Raw genomic sequence first — 6,277 nt, forward strand, 5'->3', positions numbered from 1 at the left:
AAAAATATGGAACGCTTCACGAATTTGCGTGTCATCCTTGCGCAGGGGCCATGCTAATCTTCTCTGTATCGTTCCAATTTTAGTATATGTGCTGCCGAAGCGAGCACTGATGTAATCTTAATTGTCTTCTAGATTTTATATACCTTTACCTAGGTGCAGTCACTTTGATTATGCTCATCAAGGTGCCAGCTGCTGAAGAGGGAGTGAGTTGCAGTGGACTGGAGACTAAGGCCCGGTTTTTCTGTTTCCAGCCGCTGTTTCCAGTGAGCTGACATAGTCTGTGTATGGAGAGTTTGCAGAAGCAGTCAGTGGGAAAGAAAATAAACTATATGCATTTTTGAAAACTTGATTTTTATGGGGAGAAAAAATTGAAGGTCCAATTTAGAGTACAGTTAAGAAGGCAATTTGCAAATGATTTAGGATATCTGAGTGCACAATTTGATATCCAAATGGGAGACCATTTGGCACTGCTGCATGGAGAAAGCAAATGAGGTCGTTCTGGGAAGGAAGCTCGGTGAGAAGGGAGTGCCTGCATCCACTAAGGATGAGGTAGTCAGACTTGCTGGGTTCATGCAGAGTATGCACTGCACTGCCATCTTAAAAACCCATCTCCCTCCAAACAAGACGTGGTGTCGTGTTACATATAAAATCCAGTTCGCTGCACATGAAAATGTTGTATGGCTGCAGGTTCCTATACTATATGACACTGTCCTCCAAGAGGGCGAGAATTGATCTCATTCCCTGAAACCCACAAATGCTGCCTTTATCTGCCCACTTTCCCCGTCACTCCAATTAAACTAATTAGAGAAATGCAAATTAAAAATGAGGGGAATCTGGGGAAAGGAGAAAAGAAAGGCATCAAGGAAACCCAGCTATTTACCTGAGTTAGGGAAAGCAATGCTTTACTGCCGGGACTTTAGCAATTTAGTTTTAATTAAAACTCCCATTTAATTAAAAATGACCACATTCTGGGACAAATACACATACTTTACAAAGTTTTTAGCCTGGTTTCATTTTGTTTTTAGCAATGCTTCATATGTTGTGCTCTTCCATTTTGAGTCAAACTTCCAAAATAATGTCAATGATTCATGGGAAAAGCTAGGTTGAGAAGCCAAGTATGAAACAAAGATGTTTTCCTAAGATTTCCATTCTGGACCTAGAAATCCTGTTGTTTTCTGTGGCTATATCTAGTTATTCGAACTACACGAAGTTTAATTAAAGCTTATAATTAGACTTCTGCTATTTTCAACCCCCTCTCCCTTGGCTCCAGAGGAGAAGGATCAAAACTTCCTCTATGTTCACTCTGCAGCATCCAACTATTGTTTTGTGGCAGAATCCTAGTGTTCGTCTTTGGCCTGGTATGTTAGTGGGGCCCCTGACGGACCCTCCAAGGATGTCCACAACACCATCCCTCCATACAACTGGGTGGTGATGCATACTTATTACCCTTTCTGAACCTTCTTCCTTCTGTTGCAGAGGTCCTCAGCAGTCTGTCAGTGTAATTGAAACCTTGCTATCATCTGCAGTTCTGCTACATTTTCAAAACTGTGTGGATTGCAGGTCATCCCTACTGTGGCCACTGTACTTTAGCTCCATGACATTTTCTGTTAGGTACCTTCAGTCTCTTGGAGCTCTCTGAGGGGAGACAACCATCATGTCTACCTTAGTGTAGTTCATAAGCTAGAGAGAGAGGTCCACATGTCATATTTTCCTAAGCCTTCTCTGAAGGGGCAGGAATCTGAGATCGGATAGCTCCCCAGGTGCTTAGTAGGCAGACAGAAACCAGTGTCTTCCTACAGAAAACAACACTGGTTTCTACAAGAAATTCTTCCATGCCGTTCCTCTCTTGGCTTGAGGTATAGTATGGTGTGTGATACAGAGCGCCATGCTCTTCTCCATTCTTACTACCAATGGTCATGAAAACGCCCACAGCATCATCTCTTTTCTCACCTCAGTATTGTTGGATAGACTTGTTAGCCAAAGAACGTGAAGCTTTAGCTATGTTTTTATGTTTCAAAAACAAAAAGGAAAGGTTCATTTCACACCTCACTGCATTTCAAAGTGGACCTTATTACATAGCAATAGATAGATAATGAATAACAAGGTTGGAGAACAGTCTTTGGATATTGGCTTTCTGATTATTTTTATATTAATTCTGGTCCACAGCAGTCTGTTTCATTATTTATAAAATTCTAACTGAATTCTGTGAGACTTGTTTGTTAGTCTAGCTTCTTATCATAAAATAATAATATTTTTATTATTATTCTCCTTTTCCTTTTCCTCCTTCCTTTCCACTCCCCCTCCTTCCTTTCTTCCCTCTCTCCAGATTCACCTCCTTACCTGCCTTCTTTTGAGAAGTCTTCTCATTTTGCCTTCTTTTGCATACTCCTTATCTTCTCAGTCCATTATCTTTTAACTGGATATTTTCTTTAGGCAGCAGTAGAAATCTCTTCTAAGGTATAACAAATTATAGCTAGGTGAGGAAATGGTATGCAAAGTAGAGTGGGGTGTAACATAGAGTTAAGAATAAAAGAGAACATACAAATCTTCCACAGATGCTAATGGAGGTGCTTCAAAGGGACTGGGAATTTGGCAGTAATTGGCAAGCCAGGATGAAAGAGGAAGTGTTTGATCACTTATACAACTTACAGAGAGAAGGGGGAGAGAGAGAGAGAGAGAGAGAGAGAGAGAGAGAGAGAGAGAACACCTTTAATTAGACAGGAAAACCATTACTACTGCTTGTAAGATGGGTGGACAGGAATTTTTCCCCAGAATAGAACATTATGAAAAGCAAACCCAACCATCACATCTTAGCGGACATAAGCATGTATTCCATGAGGTTTTATAGAGCAACCCTTGACATATAGCAGATGATATTTGCTAAGGCTAAGTCAGCAATGATTTGATGAGCCTCTACTCTGTTTTTGCTTACCTGTTAGAAAGAAATCTTCTTAAAAAGCTTGGGGGGGGGGAAGAAAATGACAGCAAATAATTTTGGCATCTTATTTTGAACACAGGCAAACACTTAGATCCACATGCATACAGCTTATATTAAATGTTAGCCAAGGGCCATATCCCACTGAGAGAGGAAGCAAGCACAGTCCATAAAATTAACTCTGTTCCAGAAAAAATAATTCATGGCAGTCTGTTTTCAGTGCTGTCTTTAATCAGTACCACCACACCAGGAGACTCAGCAATTCCTTGAGTGCAGGGAAGCCATCAGAAGGCATGGAAAGGCTGGGTCAGGCCTGCAGCCAACTGCTTACTAATGTGTAACTCTGGCCTGGGAAATAGTACAAAAGATAAAACTATTGTGGCTTTAAATTTTAGTCCAAAGAGTATAATCTTAATTTAATAACATGGAGGAGATTTTCCAAGATCTGTGTTTTCTGTGGCAGTATCCTTAATACATTTTAGATACTTTGTTGATTTTGAAATGTTATAGAATTCAAATGGTCAAGAGTTCATAGAAAGTAAAGCATAGTGCTGCTTATCAGAGACTGGATCCACAGGGTACCCAATAACACTCTGATCTGGCGTTTCATATGTGCCTTAGGATATCAAGGACTTTACTCTGACTTGTTTCAGATTCGTAGGTAGAAAAAGTATTCTGGTTGGTTATTTCACCAAAGGAAAAATATCTGTGCAGAAGGCCCTAGTGTTTCTCATAGTTTCTGTCTGTTACCAATCTAGATTCCTATAGTAATCGATAAGAATATATGGCCAGGAATTGATTCTGTGTTGTTATTGTGATGCCACCTGCTGAGAGGCTTCTGAGAACGCAGCAGCAGCTTCTGTTTCTGCCCTGTGGGCTGGCGGCGGTTTATGAATGAGCTTTACTGTCTTCCACCACCCCAGAGGAGCATGGCTTGAGGAGAATGGCTCTAAGAACCCTGGTGTAATTTAAAGTTAGACTTGAGTTAGTGCCAGTTAAGCTAAGATGCTCTTTGACTTGGTATCTTCTGGAGGATTTAACTTTCTTTCCTGACCATTTAGTAGGAATTATGCTGGCTATCAGACAAAGATTGAAGGTCACATAGAATATGTGCACACACACACACACACACACACACACACACACACACACACACACACACCCCAGATATATATGAATGTATGTATGTGTATATATATACATGTGTATATATATATACATATATATACACATACATACACACACAAATACACATATATAATACACACATACACCGTTATGTATATACACACATATATTTACACACACACATTCATACAGACAAACACAAGTACACACAGAGTTCAAGCTAGTACACTGTACACTATGCTTATTCTATGTTGGATTTTTGCTTAGTCTGAGAACTGACTTAAATGCATAGTGTTTAGCATGGCTGCTTTGGTCAACTGGATAAGTTTGTTTTTTTTATCACAGATGAGACATATTTAACTTTCCCCTTTTAAAAGTATGCGGATATTAAGAGACCCTTTTCGTTTATTATTTTTATTCTGTCATTCAGCCACCCTTGACCTTGACTTCACCATTTCTGCATCATTTCTTCAGCTGTAGAAAACATCCTGTATTTGTGTCTACTGCCTATATAGCTGCTATTTATTTTTCTGAACAGTTTATTTCTTCAGTGTGTCTTTATGTTTCTCTTGGCTTGGCTCCATTCACCAGTCTTTTACCCAATAATGTCATGTTTGTCTAACAACTATAACATCACTCCATTGTTCTCTTTATCTTGTCCAGTGGGCCTGGTACAACATCAGCATCACTCTTGCTTCATGCACTTTCAGAGAAGAGATTGTTAGTCATGGCTTGTTGCACTGGTGAGCAAGGGAACCTGTGTATGGGACATGCCTTGGAGTGAAAAGCAATATATAATGCAACTGGTGCACTTTCTGCAATAAAGACTCCAAGAGCAGTGAGCAGACTCAAAGTTCAGTTTCTCCAGCATCACTTATAAATTATGTTAATAAACTATTTGAACTTTCCAGCTACATGTTAATTATAACAGTTAATGTTCACTGAGTATTTATATGCCAGTCTCTGGATGAACTCATTTTATGGGCCTGAACTCATTAATTATCTTAGCAATCTTGGGAAGTAGATATTCTTTCTATGTTTCCACAGATGATTTCACTATAGGATTCCTGAATTTAGATCCATGCTGGTGAAATGGGAGATTTAGCTTTCAATAACTTATGTGTTAATAATGAAAAAAAAAAGTTCTGGATTCTGGGAATGGCACTGATCCATGCTAAGCAGATTCTCTACCAACCACCCAAGGCAGCTTAACTCTAAGGCTAAGAAAGACCCATCTCTGAAACCCATTAGTTCTATAGTGGAAATAGTGATGTTGGACCTTGGCCTGTGCTTAAATAACCCTGAGAGTTTCTGAAAAAAAAAAAATGAAACAAAATAAAACAAAACAAAACAAAACAAAAAACACATGATTTAGCTCTGTTTGAGGAATTTCTGGATTAGTGTTTAATCTCACTTGTTAGTTTGATGAGATCTACAAATACTTAGAAGATGGGCTTCTAGCACTGTCTGTGTGGGGGACATCTTGACGAAGTTAATTGAGGTGGGACAGTCCACCCAGGTGGACAACACTGTGCTTGGCATGAGACATTGACCCATATAAAACTGGCTCTCAGTGTTACTGGCTCTCTGCTGATGGGATGTGATATGAGCATCTGCCCTTACCTACTGGCTAGACTTTTCCACCACTGTGGATTGCACTCTGATTTGTGAGCCAATGCAAATGTGCCTTTTCTCCAGTTGTTTTCTGTGACAGCAATCAAAGAGCAACTAAGATAGCGGTTCTAGGTGGTGCCTGGGAGTTCACATCTCTACCTTTTTCCCAGATGATCAGCCTTGCAGGGCTGAACTCAGACCTGGGAGACTCTATGTTCCGTTAGGACTCAGGAACACCCAAGGCAGACACCTATGAAAATACAATCTCTCTCTCTCTCTTTTTAAAAATTCTATACAATTCCAACTTTACCCACACAAACACACAATTCTGATTATTGGACTTGAATTAAAGCAACATTTTCTATATTTTTTTCTGTCATTCTGGTTCTGCTTTGGAAGAGGTTTTTTTTTTTTTTTTGAGACGTAGGAAAAGTGAATAAAAAGTACATAGTTTCCATATACCCTTTCCCCTCCAGCATCAAGGATCCTTGCCAGGAGCTACATTTGTTTAAGTCTATAACTTCCATTGACACCTCAGTGTCACAGAGACTGTAATTCACAGCATGGTCTTCCTTTATGTTGTGCAATGTTCGGCTTTGA

General features: G+C 39.6%; 1 non-coding gene across 1 annotated transcript; it reads right to left on the minus strand.

Annotated features, from left to right (window-relative positions):
• LOC115032274 lies at positions 1-107 on the minus strand. Its single transcript, XR_003837914.1, has one exon. It is a non-coding gene; the product is annotated as a U6 spliceosomal RNA (small nuclear RNA).
• Between the last annotated feature and the right edge of the window lie 6,170 nt (positions 108-6,277).

Source organism: Mus caroli, chromosome 10 (assembly GCF_900094665.2).
Source record: "Mus caroli chromosome 10, CAROLI_EIJ_v1.1, whole genome shotgun sequence".
Classification (NCBI taxonomy): domain Eukaryota; kingdom Metazoa; phylum Chordata; class Mammalia; order Rodentia; family Muridae; genus Mus; species Mus caroli.